The 21,992-nt window shown below is 37.1% G+C and overlaps 1 long non-coding RNA gene across 2 annotated transcripts in view; it reads right to left on the minus strand.

The window, feature by feature from the left end:
- Positions 1-599: 599 nt before the first annotated feature.
- LOC120590409 (uncharacterized) overlaps positions 600-21,992 on the minus strand; it is a 672,254-nt gene continuing 650,861 nt past the window's right edge. For both annotated transcript variants that reach the window (XR_005649711.1, XR_005649714.1), the window contains one exon: positions 600-849. This is a non-coding gene — a long non-coding RNA (uncharacterized LOC120590409). The remainder of the gene's footprint in view (positions 850-21,992) is intronic.

The following is a 21,992-nucleotide window of genomic DNA, read 5'->3' on the forward strand; positions in this document are numbered from 1 at the left end:
AATTCTTTCCTTTATAGAAACAAAAGATAAGCTTCTTATCACACGCATCTAGGTATTGTGCCTACCAATAAACAAAACTTCAAATCAACTTCCCTCAAAAAAACAAAAAAATAAAAAGAACAAATAACCAGGACAATATCTCAGTCAATCATTCAACAACAACAAAACAGGCTCTGATGAAGAGACCAGAAGAGATAAAATGCCTGGAAATATGTTCCATTTTACCATGGGAATACAGCTTATGCGAAGGTCGAAGATCTTTTTAAGAAATTTTGAAATATCTCATTTTAATGTCCACCCTTTGATATTTTTCCATTATGGGGCAAACTCTGTATCTTCTCACCAACATTTCGATGACATCATATCAAAGCAGTTAGCAAAATTTGATTATTAAACATAAGGTATACTTCCAGTGTGAATAAATGATCACTTTTTTGAAGATGATGAAAAAGGAGTAATTATTAATTTTTCAGATATATTTGCCATTTTGTAACAGGATTTCTTTAGACATAAAAGTTCTCTAGAGGATTAAAATTTTATATATCCTTCACAAACATACGGTTTATACACAACTCTACAGCAATGCACAGAGGGCCTAAAGGGTTACCGATATACCTAGTGGAGTATCCTAGCTACAAAGCAAGACTCTGAAGACTTTGAGGGGAGGTTTGAGAATCATAAATAAAAAATGACCCAAGAATAAAGAGCATTAATCAAGTCAAGCTTTTATCATGAAAGGCACATGACCCAAAGTGACAAATAGGAAATAAAGAACCATATTACTCACCAACATAACCAGTTATTGGGTAGAGGGACCTGTGACAAACCCAAGCTCTCTCAATGACTGATCTGTAAAGAGAAAAAGGAAGTATTATCACTTTTATGGAAATGGAGATATTTGTGAACAAGGAATATAGCTGGCTACATTTTGATAGAACCATATTGTAAGGCAGTCTTGGGTGTAGGATGGGAAGGGAAGGGGAGTGTACATTAGAACTGCTTTGCTTTTCCTAAATCTGCCCCAATCCCATACATCTATTGTATAGCTATCCTTTCTGGCCCACATACTGAGGCCAGTTCCATCCCTCAGTGAGAAATAACTAGCAACGTTTTGATTAAAATCCTCTAACATGCCTTTAAATGTATTTTTTTTCTGATCTTCTTAAAATGCAGATCTTGTCAAGTTACTTCTCTGCTTGAATAGCTTCTCAGTTTGAGGGTCAAGGAAAAACTCTTTACTAGGGTTGATAGGGCTCTTCAGGACCTGATCCCAGCCTCCTTGCCTTCCTAATTTGCTATCTCCTTCTCTGCCTTACTAACTCATTTGCATCACTAGAAAGTTACACAATCGCCCTCATCCAAAGGCCACTGAGTATGAAGACTCCTTACAGGTTCCCACAAAAACTTTTGTCCTGTTTCATTCAGTTACATCTTCTCAGAAAGGTTCTCCTGACACTCAGGCTCATTAGGTGCATCCTTACCATGTTCTTACAGCACCTTATTGCTAATTCTACCTTAGCATTTAGCAGCTTGGGTTGTGATAATTTGCCAAAAATTCTGGTCTTTATTATTTTGTTTTAGATCTTAATTATTGCTATAGTGTCAGTACCTAATAGAATTACTGCCATATAATAAGTGCTCAATGAGTATCTCATCATAACTATATAGTCTGAGTGAATTAGCATATGACAGAGCAAGTGAATAATTTAGTCAACATTTATCAAGCACTTATATACCAGGCACTGAGCTGCATTCATTATAAATATTTACTCTCTGTTCTTGCCTAGATTCTGTCTTCCTATGGAACAAATGACTTGCCTTGATTCTCTAAACCTATTCTGTTCTCAAGATTATTTATTATTCAACCTTCTAGCTTGGGTTCCTGGTACCTAATTACCTCAAATTGGAATTTGCCTAAAGAGACCTGTGTAAGTGGACTTCTTTGAACTTGACTCTTAACGCATGTCACCATAGGAATTTGCTAGAATACTTCTTAGTTTTAAATAAAGTTTTCAGCTCTTTTTTAAAATAAGAACTTCAAAACTCTTTGTTTTAGCTAAGCCATTTAATTTCGTTTAAGAAGTTGGCAAACTACAGACCCAAGGCTAAATACAGACCATCTCCTATTATGATAAAGTTTTATTGGAACACAGCCATAACCTGTTTGTTTACATATTGTCTTTGGTTGCTTTTGTGTTATAATACCAGAGTTGAGTATTTGGAACAAAACAGTATGACCCATGAAGCCTAAAATATTTACTATCTGGACCCTCAGATAAAAAGTTTGTCAACTCCTGATCTAGATCATCGTCTTACCTAAAAATGGCACCTCCCTATACAATATTCCTGACAGCTAGTTATTCAGTCTTTTCTATGAAGAGAAGTTTTTAACACTTGAAGAAGCTAATTTAATTATTTATTAGAAGATCACACACAGAAAGATCTCTATTATTTTAAATGAAATCTATATGCTACAAGAGCATAGAACAAGACAAGAAGGATTAGCCAAAATGTTAACTTTTTTTGGTACATTTTATATTGGTTGTTTAGGCTTCTTCCTACTTTTTTACTTTTCTAGATTTTTTACATTTTTATTTAGTGAAGGAATATTGCTTCTATAAATGGAAAAAGTTTAAAATATAAACATGTTTATCCATTTGTCCTAGATCTGTCTACTCGTTTGAGCTCATTAGGGAGGTGATAGAATCTTTTCTATGAAATTCTGTGTAAAGGGAGACTATAAACTCAATACAACAGTGAAAAGAAACTGCAGTAGCCCAATTAGGAATGCTAGGGGAAACAGACAGCTTCTGAGTTATGTTGGTGGCTTTAGTGGGTCAAATAGGAAGATAATGAGGTTAAATAGGTCATTGAGAGTTAACCTATAAAAAAGGGTCATATGATATTCTTTTTTGTTCAACTCCCTGCCTTGAATCTGTTTTTTTCCAGAGTTCCTAAGACTGCCAAATCTTATGGTTGGAAAGAACTTTAAAGGTCTTTGTCCTCACCTATCTAGTCCTTCAGAGTTTTCTACATCCCCATCTCTACAGGCTCACACTGCACATCTCCAATGATGGAGCACTTACTTTCTCCACAGGCAATACATCACTCTCTTGGATTTTTACAATATTCTTTGATCTCTTATGTTGAGATTGATCTTCTAAGAGCTTCCACTGAATGGTCCTAATTTTCCCCCATGTGGCTCTACAAATCAGTCTATTCCCTTTTGTTCATGGCAACGCTACAGTTTAAATCCCTGAATTTTCTCCTCTTCCAGTTGAACATATTGAGTTCCTCCAGCTCATGTGATACCATTTCTGGTTTCCTCTCCATTGCTTGTGACTTTCCTATTTCAAGTGTGGTTTGCCCCAAAAGCACCGAGGCACTGTTACCTTCCTAATTTCAGATACTGTGTTTCTACTGAAGCACATGAGTCCAATGTTACATTAGGCTTAATTGTCATACCCTTGCTCATAGCTCTTCAGCATGTGGTTACGTATAAAACCCAGGTTTTTAGGTGGTTCTCAAAATCATAATTTCAGATTACTTTACCACATTCTCTCTGGAAAAGACCATGAGTTTTATGTGATCATTTTTTTTTTTTAATATTGGCTGTTTAGGTTGTTTTTACATTTCTTCTATTACAAACAATGCTACAGTAAGATTGCTTTTTCATAAGTCTTTCTCATACATAAAATTATTTTTTAGTATTTCTTCCTGGAAAACTGTTCTTCATCAATAAGTACTTTTTGGTTGAACAATTGTAAGATAATAGAGTATAAGCAAATTTTAGAGATCACTGAATTCAATCTCACATTTTAAGAAAAAAGTCAGTGGACTGAGAACAAAGAGTAACTTAACAGGAAACTTATGCATGGGATTTCAAATTAAAGAATGTTTTTATTACTTCTCTCTCCTCTCCCCACTTCTTCCCAGAACTACTATCTATATTCATTTTACAAGGTACATAAAGTCCAGGTGAGTAAAGTGTATACCTTACAAATAGACACAATGATTAAGCAATAATAAAGCAAATCAAGAATTTGTAAAAAAACAACAAAATATCCACTGAAATGGACATATTTTGAAAATATTTCATTTTGATGATCTAGATTGCTATAGAAAATAATCTGTGAATTTTTAGAATAGAAAATTTATGTATAGAGAATAGTTTTTAATTATTTCAAACTCATGGAATTACTCATCTGTTTCAATCCTGCCTATTTTGAGAAAGGCTCTTCAACAGCAAACATATATTTTTAAATATGCATAGCTTCTTGGCTTATGTACAGGATTTGCCTGAAAAGCCTTAAAAACACATCTCCAAGCACTAGTGTCACTTTCAAAATATTAGACACTGAAAATGCTTATCCAGCACTCATCTGGAGCAAGACAAGTGCTACGTGCCATTCTGAAAGCAAATATCCTCCAGTGCTATCACTGATATGTTAACTTGGAAAATACTTTCTCCCATTTGTTTTTCTTCATTTCTTACTTTCCTTTTTGCACCAGTGAGGGGGTATAATGAACAATACTTCTCTCTTGAGGTTTACACATTATTTAATTGGCAGCTCTCTCCTGTCCACAGAGTTTTGGGCACCATGTGAGGCTCTAAGAACACAACTTTGAACAGAGAGATGTAGTCACTGCCCTCGTGGTTCCCCCCTCTGCCAGTTCCCCTGGGAGTTCGCTATAAACTATCACCATGATTTTTAAGTCTCTACCTCTGGCTGCCCCTTCCTCACTGTTAGTGGACTGTAGAATATTGGTAATTTAATGAGGAGAAAGTAGGGGACTTATTTTAGGGTCCAGTCAGTTTATAATTCTCTTCCTTAAAGCCACTCCAACCCTTCCATACAGTAGACCCCTGGCAGTCACTTTGAATAAGAATACTACCTTTCAGGATATAGTTGCCTGGACCAAGTGCTGCCATTTTGCTACTCAGAGTCCCTGCCTCCCCTTCCAGCATTTTAGAAATTAGACCAAGAGGATTAGCTTCTTTAGGTGGCTGGATTGTAACATTTACATTTGGGAACTGGAAATGACCACGTCTTTTTCCATGTGGACAAGAGACCAAAGAAAGTTAGTCCTCAGAAGGAGAAGAATAAAGTGGCCATGTAGAGAGGGCCATAGATGAAAGATGGAGAGAGTACAGGTAGCATTCTGAGCTTCACCTGCATTCTTGACCTTGTTTTTCATGAGAGTTTTTTTACTCTTAAATCCCACATTTTTGTTCAAACTACTTCAGCCAGGTTTCTGTAACTTAAAATCAGTAGTCTAACTAATATGCTGGAGGTGGAAAGGTAGAGAAGGTGGGGTGTCACCTCAACAAATCCAGGTACGACGGTCTCACAGTGAGAGTGACAAGAGTTAACTATGGGAAACACTGCTTGGCAGTAGCAATAAAATGAAGGGGGAGGTTATATGCTCAAACTTGATGTAAGTTAAAAGGAAATATCAAAATTAGAGCTAATCAAATCTCAAGGCTGCCAGAATTTGAGAGTTGGCATAAAAAGCCTTCTTAATCACAGAGAAAGAACAAGATCCTTGGAGATGTAAATTTCAGAAAAAAACAGAGGTGAATTTTAGATATAATCATTCAAGATATAGTCTTGCATTTGAAGTAATGAGACTTTTTTTTTTAATAGGAAAATCAAAATTTAAAAATAAAAATCATCCCTGACTGATTAAAACGGTCACCTATAAGTCGGGATTCTTATTCCTATTAAGCTGTGTATATTAATTCCAGAATTCTAATTGTTCAAATCACATGTACAACCAAGAATATTACACGGACCTTGGCTGGCTTCACAGGTACCAGCTGTGGCACATCATGAAAGTCACCAAACCTCTATATGCTATAAGTCCTTTCATCTGAAAAACAGGGTGGTTTATTATGTGACTTGGAAGATCACAGTGAAAATAAATGAGATACCATAAGTAGCATAGGTGTTGTATAAAATCTGTCACTTAATATATGTTGGTTCTCTTTCTTTTTGGCTTTTGATGATACACTTACTTTTTGGTCATGTCAAAGGCATTTTGAAGAAAAACTAGCAGATTGGACAAGGTGAGAAATATTGTTTAAAATAAGAGGAGAGATTATCTAACAAATATTTATTTAGCATTAACTGTCTGCTGGATCCAGTGCCAAACTATTGGTAATAAGGCATATTAACTTCTTTCATATTAACTTTACTGAGCATCAACTTTGATTTTCCTAATCTTAACTGACATTCTAAATGACAACATGACATTCAGTATAGAACACAAGTGTTTCAAAAAAACTGAGGCTAATGAATTCTTAATTCTATGCCTCTTGTCCTGAAATGGCCAAACAAATGAATAAACAAACCAGTCCTCACCTAGCATACTGTTTTGACCTGATTAAGTTACCAGTTCCAAGCATATCACCTGATTTATAATAGGTACTGTAGGAAGAAAGGAAAAATAAAGAGAAAGAGGGAATAAAGGAGAAAAAAAAAGAAGAAAGGAAGGAAGAAAAGAAGGAAGGAAGGAGAAAAATAATCTATAGAGTATGGATCTAATAATTTTTAGCATCTTTCTATCATAAATACTCTAAGATTCTATAAGTCTATTTCTAGAAGATGTAGAGGGCAGAAGACTGCTAAGATTTCTACCCTGATGAACCTACCAGAACAAAGACACAGAGAGCCTAGTGTTTTTTATAACCTATTGGGCAAGAGGCAGAACATTTCCTCTCCGAAAGCTGAATTCGCATAGAAGTCCTAGTGTAAGTTGAAGCAGAAAGAACAAGGGATCAACTGCAGAAGTCTAGCTCTACTGATTGAAGTGTATAGATACAACCCCAGGGTGGGAATACAGTTCTAGGAGGGAAAAGCCTGTGGGCGACATGCTACTCAGGGCAAAGGCACCATCATTGTACCCATATACCGACTCCCAAATGTGAGTGAGCACATTTGCTTCTTGTAGTTTTGTAGTTTTGGGGTGGATAGGACAGAAAGATCGGTGATATCGGTTCTAAGATGCAGCTTTACTACGAGTCTCTGAGAGACAGTTTGTTTCATTTATTTACATACATTCAGTTACTTAATCAACTAATGTTCACCGATTAGGAAAGTCTAGTTGTATGAGAGTACATGGGAGGAACACCAACCTAGTCTAAGAATTCAGGGACATGACATTAACATTGCAAATGAGAGAAATGACGAGTGTGAGCTGGCCGGCTGAAGAGTAGAAGGAAATTCCAAATAGAGGAAACAACAGACACAAATATCTGATGACTAGAGAAAATATGGCATGTTTGGAGGAGGTACAAGGAATTCAGTATGGCCGTAGCATGAGAAAGGAGAGGAAAGGCAAGTAGTGAGGCTTTTGTCTTGAAGGACCAGGCCTTGAAGTGTTTTGTAAACCACACTAATGGGTGTATACTTTTTCCACAGAGCAGCGGGGACCATTGAAGGAATCTAGGAGCCCAGTCTGAGGACTGCTGAAGCAGTTTAAGTGAGAGATGACGGTGGTCTGATCCAGAGTAATGGCTGTGGGAATAGAGAGAAGTAGATAGATAAAGAGATAATTAGGAGGTAAGAATTTAAGTCTCTTTCTGTTTTATAGATGGTCCAGGTCATATTTTCTCTGTGGTTTGGATCTCTCATTACAGGTCTGGGTTGTAGACTAAGTGCTTAACAAAAAGAATCATAATCATTACATTGGTGCTAACATATCCTCATCACTTTTGAATGTTGGTCAGGGTCTGACCTTTAGCTGCAATGTGATATTAGCCAGATACCATATGTAGACTGGAGAATAGTTTTTATTTTTAAGCTTGTCAACACCCAAGGTCAGGGACTCCATCTGCTTCACTTCCATGAAACTATAAAACCAAAGCACAACTAATGTAACACAATAGACCAAAGAGTGACCCCAATTTTCCCATTGTTCTGAAAGCTCCGAGGTCAGCTCTTCTCAGGGCTCTCAGTGATTCAGCTATAACAGAGTGGGGGACCTCTGCACTTTGGCACCACTTCTGCCACATGCATGCCACAGTTAAATGCGTAATATTAAGAGAAACAAAATTGAGTTCTGAAAGTGATTGCTGAGGCTGTGGATATTTGATCATGCTACTTATTGTGTATAGATGGTAGACATGCACAGTCTTTGATTCTAGTCTGTGTGATCCTGCAGCCCCAGGATTAGGATTACTGTCCTTGTCACAGCTCCTCAAGGTATGCATATATACATTAATTATTTGCTGTGTTCATTGTCTCCTCTCCCCGCCTCCCCGCCCCCCGACTCTCAATAAATGCAAGCTTCATGTAGGAAGGTTTTTCTTTTCTTTTTCTTTTTTTTGTATGTTTTATGACTACATCCCCAATGCTTAGAATAGCACTTAGCAAAGAGTAGATACTCAGTTAATATTTGGGATGGGACCAATTCATACTTTTTTCTTATACTTCTTTTTGAAGCCAAATGAAAACAGTGCCCCCAAGGTTGTATGCCCACAAGTTATCTTTTGGTTAAGTTATAGAGTGTCTTTCTGTCTAGCTGGCTACCTATGCAACCATCCATCCATCCATCCACCCACCCATCATATTAGTTTAGCACCTATTATGTGCCTGTATAGAACATCCAGCACTATTCCATACCAAGAATTGTGCTAGACACTACATTCACCACCTCTAATATTTACCTCAATACCTCAGTGTAATTATATCTTCTTTTTGTAAATGAGGAACCAAGGCTCAGCAAGTTCACACAGATGGGAAGTGGCAGACAGGGGTTCACATTTCAGGTCTGTATAATTGGCTTTTGACTCCTAACTCTTCCATTTTCCTCCCTAGAGTTTTCTCATCTCTGAAATAAAGACACTAAAATGCCTACTGCACCAGATACTATGCATGTCCCTGGCATATATACAGTAAATTATGTTAAGTGTTTAAATAGCATCTCAACATTGCTGTTATTACAAGTATTCCCACTGGACTGCAAATCACACTTAGTGTCCCACCTTTCCTCGCTTTTGATTACCCTCACGCCATTCATTATTTATGGCCATTTTGGCAAGAAAATCACAAATTCTATTGCCCACTCCTGCTGATTACTAGTGTATGATGGCATCTAGAGGCCCCATCCCCGAGAGCCTTCTCCAGCTCTGCACAAGCTTCCCTCCTGGGTAAATCCTCACTCCTGCATTCAGACATAGGCCCTTTCTGGGGAAGCTCCAGATGGTTTTTCATGGCCTCTCATTAGTTCCTTCCTACTTAATTCCCTTCTCTCGAAGAGTTCTTTCAGTAAACAAAATTAATTTTGATAGGAATAGTAAAAGTATTACCCTACGTATTATTTTATACGAAGCTTAGAAAACAGTATTAAATACTAAAAAGACTATAAATATTTCATTTCTACCTATTAAATGTAGCATTTTGGAGTAGTTTCTTACAATATTGGGTGTCAGGGCCTTGTCTAGTTATGTAGAGAGGATTTTTGATACAGTGGAGAGACAAAACAGGCCCAAATCAAATCCCGGCTCCATTTTTAAAATTAGCCTGCTGGGTAACTATGCCTTGGCCATGTAGTAATGCCATCTGGGCAACTAGCTTTCTCACTTTTTGTGTCTGTTTCATCATTACAAGAAGGAGAAAAAATAGTATTTGAGTATATAGTGGTTAGTTCCATTCTCAGTTCACAAAGGAATACAGGGCTGAAAGGTGATAGTTACTGAATAGTTGTAATGAGTCAGGCAGAGGACTAGGTTCTTTACATATATTGCATATTATTAATGTTCCACAGCACTGCAAGGTACATGTTCCTATTTTTCAGATGTATAACTCAAGGCTCAGAGACATAATTTGTCTACAGCAAGTTTCTCTAACTCCAAAGCCACTCTACTTTTCCATCCCACCTCCATACCTAGCACTAACCATTTTTACTTCTTTGCCTTGTATTATTTGTGTGTATGGCTTTTAGCCTCTTTTGAAAGTGAAAACAGTATCTTCTGTCTTTTTTTGTCTTTTTTATTTTATCTTTTAGCACAGGGGGCCCTAACCTCTGGGTCGCAGACCAGTATGGGTCTGTGGCCTATTAGGAACTGAGCTGCACAGCAGGAGGTAAGCAGTGGGCGAGCACGCAAAGCTTTATCTGTATTTGTAGCTGCTTCCTAGTGCTAGCATCACCATCTCAGCTCCACCTCAGATCATCAGGCATTAGATTCTCATAGGAGCACCGGTCCCTTGTGCCAAAAAGGTTGGGGACCACTGCTTTAGCACCTAGTGCAATATGAATGCTTAATACACGCTTCTTTTAAAACATATATAAACTTTGTTTTAATTATTTATTACAAATGCTTTGTTTTAATTATTAACTATTAACTCCATGCACTAGACATGGGAATCAGACTTATTCATCTTATATCTTTTGTGACCATCTGTGCTCAGAACTATCTTAAAGATTTTGCCTTTGAAAAATGGAACTTTAATTCTTTTAGTTGTGAGAGTACAATAAAGATCCCCAAACCAATAATGCTTTGGTTTTTTTTCTTACTTGTCTTTTTTGAACTTCTATTACTTACATAAAAATGGCAAACTGCCTATTTTATTGCTTCGAATTACTTTTGTTAAAATACTTTGTGCTGCCGAGTTTCAACCTGAAGCCAATGTTCATATCCAAGTCACAAATAGGAATGAAGAATATATTTGAGTCCTTTCCTCTACTTTTCTCTTTAGCATCTCAATACAAACTTTATGTTAAAACTGTACTTCTGTTAACATTTAAAGACATTGAGATAAAAGTATTTTTTTTCTGATTATTGCATCTGGAAAGAGTTTGACCCAGTCTCTATTTATATGCATTCCAGTGGAAGCCAAAGGAAAAAAATAAAGACAAATAAGACTGTGCTGTACTCACAAGGAACAAAGCTGTGACATACATGGCCCTGGAAAGAGCGATGGCATTAGTCAGTGCACTCAAAGCTCCTTCCTCGAAACAGAAATAATCCTCAAATATGGATTAGAGACAAAATGACAAACTTAAGAAGATAATCAAGCTATTACATTAATGGATGGAGTTTTTTGATAGTACAAACAACAACAAAAAATTCTTCTCTCATTATGGTTTGTTTTTTTCATTCTATGCTGGGAAGGTATGTGTGTGGGGAGTACTAGTTTCCTGGAGAGTGCTACTTCTTCTGAATTTGGAAGGCAACGGGGAAAGTATGGGGTCCAAAGAAGGAAAGTGGAGAACCTAGTCTTGCTTCTACATTGTATATTGAAAAGAGCATTACATGTCCTTACTATCCCCATTTCTAGTTTTTACTAAGATTGCCAGGATAGGGTATGAGACAGTGCCCAGGGCTAAAGTCTCAGGGGGCGTGTGTGTGTGTGTGGTTTCTTTGGGCATATGCAGGAATCAAACATGGCTGTGGAAGGTGGCTGGAAATGGATGTAGCCTGGCTATCATTTCTTTAGAGACTATAAGTAACAACTTGATTTCTTCAGCCCTTGATTTCTTCATCTATAATAAAGACATAGATATTGCTATATCGTGATAAATGAACTGGGACAGATGGTAGATGTGAAATTGCTTTGCTAAGGCTATATTGATCTGGAATAAAATTGCTGTGCTTTGAATCCTAGCTCCATCATTTACTAGTTCCACCATTTACTAGAGTGGCCTTGGACAAATTACTTAACCTCTCTGTGCCTTGGTTTCCTTACCTACCAAATGGGTATGGATTTGCTGTTAAGAATTATATGAATTAATAAACATAAAGGACTTAGAAGTCTTTTTAGCATATAGTAAAGAGGCAGTTATGTTAGCTTTATTATTGTTTAAGTCCTAATTATTTAAATAGCATATTCTAATCTAGTAGTGCCAGTGATCCAGAGATATTTTAGACTTGTGTGGGATAATAAAGGAATTGCTATACTTACTAGATATGAGTTCTGCATTTATTATTTCAACAGACATTTTTTATGAACATCAACTATGCTAGGCACTGAATTAGATATTGAAGATACAAGAACATATGAGACACGGCTTCTGTCTACAAGAAATTCTAAGTCTAAGAGGAAAGACAGGTAGACAAACTGGAATAATGACAGAGTGGGAATACCTGGCTGTAGAAACACAGGGGAAAAAACATCTAACTCAGCTTATTCTGGTTCTGAAAAGGTTTAAGAGAAGGCGTAATGCTTGAGCAATGGCCTGAAGGAAGCCCTAGGGAGAGTTCTCCAGCAAGGAGAGCAATACAAAGGACTAGAGGTGAGAAAAAGCATGGTGTGTGTGTGTGGGTGAGGGGAGGTGTAGAGAGAAGTAGAAGAAAGAGGAGGAGGAGGAGAAAGACAAGGGGAAGGAGAAAGGGAAGGAAAAGAGATTCCCTGTGGTTATCTCAGCTACTGAAGCCATGTCCCTTGTCCTCCGATTCCATTGTCAGATAGTTCTTGTCTCTTTGAGAATCCCAGATACCCCAGGCCATGGGAAGGATGGTGGAAATTCCTCCTCATTCTGCTTTGTCTGCCTTCCTTAAGACACTCTTCTGTATCCTCATTTTCATTTCTTCTCATCCTACTCTATAATGTCCACTCAGTTTCTGGAGCACTCACTAAATTTCCTGGTCCAGAGTCTTTGTATGAAATGTGCTCTGTGCTTCCAACACTCTCCTTCCCTATCTTTTCAGCTAGTTGATTTTCATTCATCCTAAAGATGTCTCTTAGACATCACTTCCTTTCAGAAGCAGGAACCCTTCTTTTGCATTTCCATGGGCCCCTTCCCTGTCTATCCTAACATTTGTCTTTGATCTTTACTGCTCTATCCTCAAATTCCAGCATGGGGTCTGACACACAGTAGGTGCTTAGTGAATATTTGTTCCATGAATACATTGAAGTCGAAGGCACAAGGCATTCTCCTTATAGATATCTTCAACTATTTCTCCTGCCTTACTGCTCAACGCAACTGATCACCAGGCTTTATTCTCCTAGATGTCATTCTCCTTGTTTCCGTACTTGCCCTCCCTTGCCTGGATCCTACTCATGTCTCCAAAGGCATCCCTGCTAGTGGATCCTATCAGTCCCCATTTAGAATCATTCTGTGACTTCCTATTGTTCCAAAAAACATCTGAGTCCTTGATTGGCAGTCGAAGCCCCTCCCGTTGTATTATACAGGCCTCCATGTCTGTGCTATAAGAGTCTGAGGTCTTCAAGAACTTGTTCTAAATCTTTCAGTCTAATATCCAGCAGAGCATCTGGAACACAGCTCGTGTTCAGTGAATGTTTGTGTAAAGAATAAGTCAGTCACTTGAATCTAGTTTATAAAAACATTATTTGTATATCTGAAAAAATATAAGCTACAAAGTTCTTTCAGGGCATTTAATTTTAAAGGAAATGTCCCAAAAAAGGAACAGAGTTAAATTCAGCACAGCTGACTGCTTAATCGTGCCATTCAAGAGTATAAATGAAACTAACGTCTCTTGTCACATTTTCTAACAGGGTTGGCCAGCCAACAGGGAGACTGTCTCCACAGTCTCCAGCAATGGAACCCACTCACAGCTAAACCCAAGGTATGCTGTATTCCTAAAGTTTACTTCACGCTGCCCAGCTGGCATTTTGTGACTTATTTGGGAGTATAACTTTTCTTACCCTCTTTTCTTTCCAATTCTCCTGCATACCTTTATTTTGCAGAAGACATGATCTTAGCAGGTGACTTAACTTTCCTGAAAATAGGTTTCTTTCTTTAAAAATAATCACCTTCCTAAGACTTTCCCTGATGCTTTTAATGAGCAATAGTGCCATCGTTACTAGTGGTAGTAGTAATAAAATAAGCAGCTAACATTTGTCTATTGCATACTCTATGCCAATAGTCCCCAAACTTTTGGCACCAGGGACCAGTGTTCCTATGAGGATCTAATGACTGATGCTCTGAGGTGCAGCTGAGGTGGTGATGCTAGCACTGGATAGCAGCTGCAAATACAGATGAAGCTTCGCTTGCTCACTCACCACTCACCTTTTGGTGTGCAGCCCGGTTCCTAACAAGCCATGGACCAGTACCTGTCTGTGGCCTGGGGGCTGAGGACCCCTGTTCTATGCCAGGCACTGTGCTGAGTATTTCTGCTGAGAACTTTTACATAATTTTTTAAATTAAAGAATAACTCCATGCCCATTAATTCTTAACATGGTGTTTAGCATAGAATAAATTCTCAATAAATGTTAGTCATTATTATAATTTTCTCATTTAATCCTAACAATCATTTTCTGAGGTCAGTATTTTATATATATATATATATATATATATATATATATATATATAAATATATATATATATATATATATATTTTTTTTCCCCGTGTTTTAACAAATGTGAAGTCTGAGGCTTTTAGAAGGTAATAATTTTCAAGCATGAACCTTGAATCCAAACCCAAGATGTTTGTCTACCAAGGCCATGCAAAAGAACAGATACAAAAGCACTTTGTGAGACATAGGGATCTGCAGTATGTTAGTTGTTATCACTACATACAGGAGGTTAAGTAAGAGGGCAGAGCCTATAAATAGGCAAAGAGGAAGGTGAAGCACTTTAATAAAATGGTGACACAATTATCTTCAAATGAGAAATTGTGTCTTAGGTCAGTCGAATTTAGAGAGAGTGTGTGTGTAAAAGCACTTTTTTTTTTGGAAGATTTTTTTTAAGCACCCAAAAGGCTAAAATCCTTAGGATAGAATGGGGATTCTGAAATGATTGATATCCCAAATTTGCAGACTTTCTTTCTAGCTCATGAGGTTTATTACAGAGAAAGGATGCAGGAGGAGACAAACGTAAGTACTCCTCTGCTATAACCTCCATCGAATTCTTCAGTGTCTTGTGAGGCACATGAAGTGGGGGTTCTCTCTATTTTACAAATGCACAAACTGACAAGCTAGAGACCAAGAGATCCTTCTGAAGCCTTCCTGTTTACTGCTTCAGAGTTTCAGCCAGACGTTTTCTGACTTTAATACCACACTCTTGAGTAAAGCTTTTAAAATTCCAACTCTCTGTAGTCAACTCAATTACATCAGGCTCCTCCCTCCCATGTTTTATGGGGACATAGGAACACTGACTAGATACTCAGAGAATCCAGGTCTCAGAGCTGGCTATGCTATAACTTTCTCCATGACCTCAGTTAAGCACATCTTTGGCTCTCAGTTTCCGCATCCGGGGAATGGGCAGGTTGGGGCAGACGATTCTGACTTCCAACTTGAAAAGAACAGGGTTCTACTGAATTCAAAACATGGTTGTACACATGTTGTTAGACACTACCTCATATTTTAACTTATAAAGTTCAAATAGATTTTGTTTGCTTCAGTGCTGTTGCTGCTTCTCTTCCCTCTCTCCTTCTCCATTTTCTCTAGTCATCTCACTTCAAAAAAGTGTTAAGATACTGAGCCATCTGTCAGTCTGACCTTGGAGGGTTCCTGCCTATTTGTGACTGGTTAAACTGCTGACCTTCTTAATAAAATGCAGGTCCTTGCTCTGTCCTGGAGCTGTGTATAACCAAGCTGTGTGATGGGGGCAGGCGGGGCAGCTGCACCATGTAGGTCCCCAGTAACGGAGGAATCCTAAATGCACTCTGTGATCATCTGTATTATTCTACTCACTCAGTGCATTCTTTAACTTCATAATCGCTCTCACAGAGCCTGGCCTGTCCCATGCCTTTGCTACCAGACTGAAGAGATACAAAAACCCTTGAGCAATTATCGTTTGCTGTATCAGACCCAGTGGTAGCCCTTGCCCCTGGAAGCTGTGGTTTCACCATGTTGGTAGGAGCTTCCTCTAGGCCAGAGTACAGCCACATTTCATGAAGGTGTTTCTACGTAGGCATGAAAAAATATTCTCAGAATCCCTTTATTACTTTTACCTATGCCTTTCCAGGGTAGAGGCAAAACTAGTCCTGAAGCTGAGCTGGAAATTTTTCAGGTCGCTGAGTGTTGCTTGTAAGTTTCTTTGAATCTACTGAAGGGGTCTCAGTTGTACCAACAGTATAATGGCCTGAGGGAGACAGACAACAGTCTTCTGTCTGCTTCACTGACTAGACCACACTAGGAATATTATACATAGGCCTCAGGAGCACCCTTTATATACAGTGAGATCTGTAATCTTCATTTCCTAAAAAATCATGCATTCCAGGGAATCAAATTTATATTTATATGCATATTTTAAAAGACATACCTATCTGGAAGATATTCAGTTGTGTGCACTGGTATGGTTATATATCAGTTGTTCAGTTTAGTGCTTCAAGACACCCTGTGTCCTGTCCCCACCCCTGCCACGACCACCAATATGGCTACCACAACTCCTCCTCCCCTAGGCCTCTTCATGATACAGCAATTAAAACATCAATGCCTGGATCATCAGTGTAACCCTGCTCCAGCCCAAGACAAGTGCCTGTTCTAATGGGTTAGTACTTGTATCATTTGATTTGCTATTTAGTATTGCTGCTCTTCTAATGAATTGGGTACATTTTAAACAAACACAAAAAGAGTAATTAAGAAATGATTAGAGAAAAGGAACAAATAGAAATTCTCATATTTTCTTCTGGTACTGCAAGGGGTCAGATCACCCCTGTTTTGGAGACGGCTGATTTAGATCACTTTATTCTCTTTTTAATCCAACTTCTCCTTTCTTTACTCTTCTCATAACCTTTGCTCAAACATCATTTCTCACATGTAACAGCCTTCTGGTTGGTTCTCCTGCCTCCAGTCTTTCTATCCTTAAACTTTATCTCCACACAAAAGCATGAGATGTTTTTCTGTGAATGTGCCCTCACCTGAGACTCCTCTGCTTAAAGCCCTTTGATGGTCCCCGAGAACTGACTGAGGGTTACCCAGCAGAGCATCTAGCAATATACTCTTCTTGGAAGAAGTCAAAATATGTGCAGTGAGTGAAGTTTTCCTTGCTCAAGTAATCTGGGAAACACCAGGTTACATAGTTTTTTTATTTCTATTTTTTATTGCAGGATTCCTACAAGCCTTGAATGTGCTATGTGCATTGTGAATCTTATAAGCAGACACAATATACAAAGGTGGTCCCCAACATTTTTGGCACTAGGGAACAATACTCCTATGAGAATCTAATGCCTGATGATCTGAGGTGGAGCTGAGGTGGTGATTCTAGCGCTGGGAAAGCGGCTACAAATACAGATGAAGCTCCATTCACTTGCCAGCTGGCCGCAGACTGATACTAGGAGGTGGCCTAGGGGTTGGGGACCCTCAATGTACATCATTCCTCAAACTTTTTGGTAATAAAACATCCTTTCCAGCACATACCTACTAATATCACGCAGAACATTTCATTGAACATCAATCTGTGAAACACTGGCCTTCAAAATAAAGTCCCACTACTTCAGCAGGGCTGTCAATGCTCTGTATCATCTGCCCCCTAACTACCAGTGTAGCCTCCTTTTTTGGTATTCATTCTTCTTATGGATCCCCACTCCCACTCTCTGATTTAGCTCAGTGGTTCTCAAAGTATGGTCCAGGGATCCCTATAGGTCACCAAGACTCTTTCAAGAAGTTCATGAGGTGAAACCTATTATTTTCTTAATAACACTAGTATGTTCATGAGGTGAAACCTATTATTTTCTTAATAACACTGTTATTTTCTTAATAACACTAATATGTTACTTGCCTGTTTTACTCTCATGGATACACAGAGGAATTTTCTAGAAGCTATGTGTTATTTTTGCAACAGACTCAATGCAGTGCCAGATATGATAATCCAGCTATCTTTTATAAAGCCACATCAAAGATATTTGAAAAAATGTAAAACAACTCACTTTTGTTTTTGGAAAATATTTTTCAGTATGTTATGTTAACCTGGAATAATTTATCATTATTTTAAATGAGTGATATATACTTTTAAAGTTTCTCAGTTTTGATTTCCTATACAGCAAATATTGCTGGATGTAACCGACAGAAGCAAACTCTTTGTAGGATTCTTAATAAAATTTAAGAGCATAATAGTCTTTTTTTAAAAAAAAATCTTAATTGATAAGAAATAATTAACAAATATAATTGTATATATTTAAAGTGTATGATGTGATGATTTGATATACGTACACATAGTAGAATGATTACCAAGATCAAGATCATTAACACATTCACCACTTCACATAGTGATCTCTACAGAAGGGTCAATCCAAGTAGGAGGTAACTAGGCTAAACTGGAGTCTCCAGAATAGAAGACAAGGATTTGAAATGAATCATAAGACCCCACAGAAAGACTCTCTGCGGCTCTAGGAGTAGAATCACGGGGATGTTTGATGATATCTGTGAGGCTTTGCACCACAAGGGGAAGAAATTGGGTACAAAAGTATAAGACAGATGAGACGCAGAACGAGTTTCTTAAAATCTCTAAATTTTTCTTTTCATTTCTTTTTTATTCATTTCCTTTTCTGTGTCACTAGGAAAATTTTCCCACCCACCTTGTAAGGCCTTAAAGAAGGAATGGGTTTGAAAGACATCTGCAAATGACCGCTATAACATGCATTCTAATTGTGATATTCAAAAACTCTTTGTCTCTTCCTCCTCAAATTATACCACATTCTTGGCTCTGTGTTTTAAGGTGGTGCTAGCTCTGTGTGGATGTAATAAAAACAACTTGACTTTGTTCCTATTTTCCCAGTACAGTGTCCCCAGTTATCTGTCCCCAGTTTGGCTATTCCTCTCTATATTTGTTCCAGTCTATCTTTGTGTTGTTAACATTATTTGTCAATAAATCATTGCCTTTTCCTGTGTTTGAGTGTCCAGAGGCCATTGTGTTTGGGATTATCTTGAAAATCCAAATAATGTAAGAAGAAAGCATAAATAATAGATTAGCTTCTTATTCCCTAGGGGTCCTGGCAGGCCTGTTCATAATGTAGTTTCTTTAGTCTCTGTCCAGTTCAATTTTAAGACCTATGGGAGCAGTGTTTAGACCTGAATAAGAAAACATTAAGGGGGAAGATTATTTTTCCTCTCAACAATCTTCTTAAGTATCATTTGTGCAGAAGGGTAAATGTAGGGATACATGTGATCAGAAATAGACAGAATTTGGAAAACATCAGAATTCTAGCTTTTTTCCTTTAGTTTTGTTTTTTTTCCTTTAGTTTTCAGGAAGGGAGGAGGGAGAAGAAATGATAATCCTTGTACAAATGTCATTTATACTTTAAAATAAATTAATATTAACAATAATAATAATAATAATAATAAATAATAAATCTCCATTAGAAAAGGAATAATTGCCTGCTACGAAGTTAACAAATCTTAGCCTCAGGCCTATTTCTAGTAATTCGCTTTTATTTATTTATTTATTTATTTTCCTCTCATTCTCTTTCACACAAAGGCAAGGTAATCAATGAAGGCACTTAACACAAATCTTTTCTACCCAGTAAAAGTGAAAGCTTAACATGTGTGAGTTCTCATTCCCTAAGTTTGCTCAGAAAGCTTCTGGTTCCTGATTTTCTCACTTAACTTTTGAGGTTATCTAGTGACTGTTCATTTGTCCAATTTCATTTTATTCCCTCATCCACTATCCAGCAAATAACTACTTAGAATCTACCATATATAACCATTGTGCTTCTAGCCTCTCTCCCCTCAAACTATCTTCCCTAACATTATCAGGGTTATTTTCTTAAAACACATATATCCCTTCAACTACTTCTCATTACTTTCATGAAAAGATAGAGTGTAAACTCCTTATCGGGTTCAAGACTATCAAATTCGAATCTGTGGACTCTGGCCAAGACAGAGTATCTGGGACCAGATACAACCTCCTGTCTAAAATAAAGTAAACAAACAAACAAACAAAAAAAAGTAGAAGCAATATATGAAACAACAAATTTTAAACACTGGTCATCAGGCAGTGCAAAAGAGTGATCCATGACAAAGGTGAAACAAATGAGGTGAGCCCTACAATTTCCCCAGTTTACTGTCTGGAGTGAGTTTCCAGTCCACAGCAGTAGGAGGGGGCATAAGGCAGGTTATCCAGAACACTTTGTGTTGATAAGATAGTTCACAGGCAGAGTATCAGATAAAAGAGAGCAACTCAGAGAGCTCCACAGACTTACAGAGGGTCCCCCTGTCCTTATCTGAGTACTGATCAGAATATGCATGTTTGGAAACTACTCAAGGAGGAGAAAAGCACTACTCAAAAAGATTATAGGAAACGATTGCCAGAGCTCGCACAGGGTGCTGGAAAGAGTTCTTATTCCACCGGATGGAGTAAACGTTTCTCATAATCAGTAGAGTAGCAGGTAGAGTCTCAGATAAATTTTGCCTTGGTGATGAAATAAATTTAGCACTAGACTAAGGCCTCCTCTGGTTCTTCTTATTAGACAAACTTAGAAAGTATTAAATTGTTCCAAGCAATTTAAGTGCATCCCAGAATAAAGTTTAAGAATATTTATAGGAATACAAACCATCTAGCACTCAACCAGATAATAACAGATTAGATAGAAATAAATAGAAAACAAATAGCAAGTTACTAGATTTAAACCTAAACATATCGATAATCACATTTAATGATTAAATCCCAATTAAATGGCAGTTTACAAAGCTGGATAAAAAAGGGAGAATTATATACTGCTTACAGGAAATTCAGTTTATATTTAGGAATATAAATGGGTTACAACTTCAAGAATGGAAAAAAAAAAAAAGCCATGCTAATAATAATCAAAAGGATACTGTGCTGAGAGTGTAGTATATATTAATATCAGAAAAAGTAGATTGCCAGAGAGAAATGATACTTTTGTAATGATAAAAAGGGTCGTTTTATTGAAAGGACATGAAAATCCTAAATATTTATGCACCAAAGAAACAGCTTCATAGTACTTGAAGAAAAAAAAAACTGTAGACCTACAAAGAGAAATAAACAAATCTACAATTATAGTCATCTATTTCAACACTCTGCTCTCCATAATTTATAGACAAAGTAAAAAGAAAATCAGTAAAGATCTAGCGGATGAACCAACAATTAATCAGCTTGACCTAATTGACAGTTGTAGACACACTACCTAACAACAGCAGAATATATATTTTTTCAAGATACATGGAACATTTTCTAGTATTGACCATATTAAAAACCATATTGCAAGTCTCAAAAAAATTAAAAGGGTTCAAGTCATACCACATATATTTTATGACTCAATATATTTAACGATCAATAAGAAAGAGTTCTTGAAAATCAAAAAGTATTTGGAAACTAAGTAATACACATCTAACTATTCCATGGTCAAATAATAAATCAAAGTAGACATTAAAATTTTTTTGAACTAAAAAAAACTGAACACATTAAAAATTCATGAGATATAGCTAAAGCAGTATTTACAGAGAATTTATAGCAGCAAATACCAATATTAGAAAAGAAAGTCTCAAAACAATGACTTTCGTTTCCACCATAGCATATATAACCATTCATAATCTGATTCTGCATACTTTTGTGGTGACATCTCTCTCCACTAATTACCGACCAATACTTGTTGTAATAGCAGTAACAGCTGCTGCTAATTCATTGAGCACTTACTATATGCTATCTTACATTACCTCATTTAATCATCTGATAGGTGTTACATGTATCATCTCATTTATTTCTTATTATAATTCTATGAGGCATCACTATGTCCATTTTAATAAGGAAGACGTTAATTTTTACAGAGATTATAGAATTTGTACAAGGTCCTGTAATCACGTTGTCATTAAAAAGTTATTGAACATCTACTATGTACAAGGCTCTCTTCCAACTACACAGCTAGTGAGCTTCAAATTCAGAACTCAGCCCTCATGTTTGTGTAGCTTCAAAGCCATCTTGATTTTTTGCCATTTGTATACTCTCTGATTCTCCATAAAGTTTTCCTTCCAACTCCAGGAACTGAGTACATTCAAAATTTATCGAAAGACCATTAGGTACTAGATCTTATGATTGCCTTTCACATATATCACCTTTATTATTCATCAGGACTATGTGAGCATAGTATTATAATTTACACTCCAATTTCCAAACATACTTGATTC

The sequence above is a fragment of the Pteropus medius genome, unplaced genomic scaffold (assembly GCF_902729225.1).
Source record: "Pteropus medius unplaced genomic scaffold, Ma_sr-lr_union100, whole genome shotgun sequence".
NCBI classification, from domain to species: Eukaryota; Metazoa; Chordata; class Mammalia; order Chiroptera; family Pteropodidae; genus Pteropus; species Pteropus medius.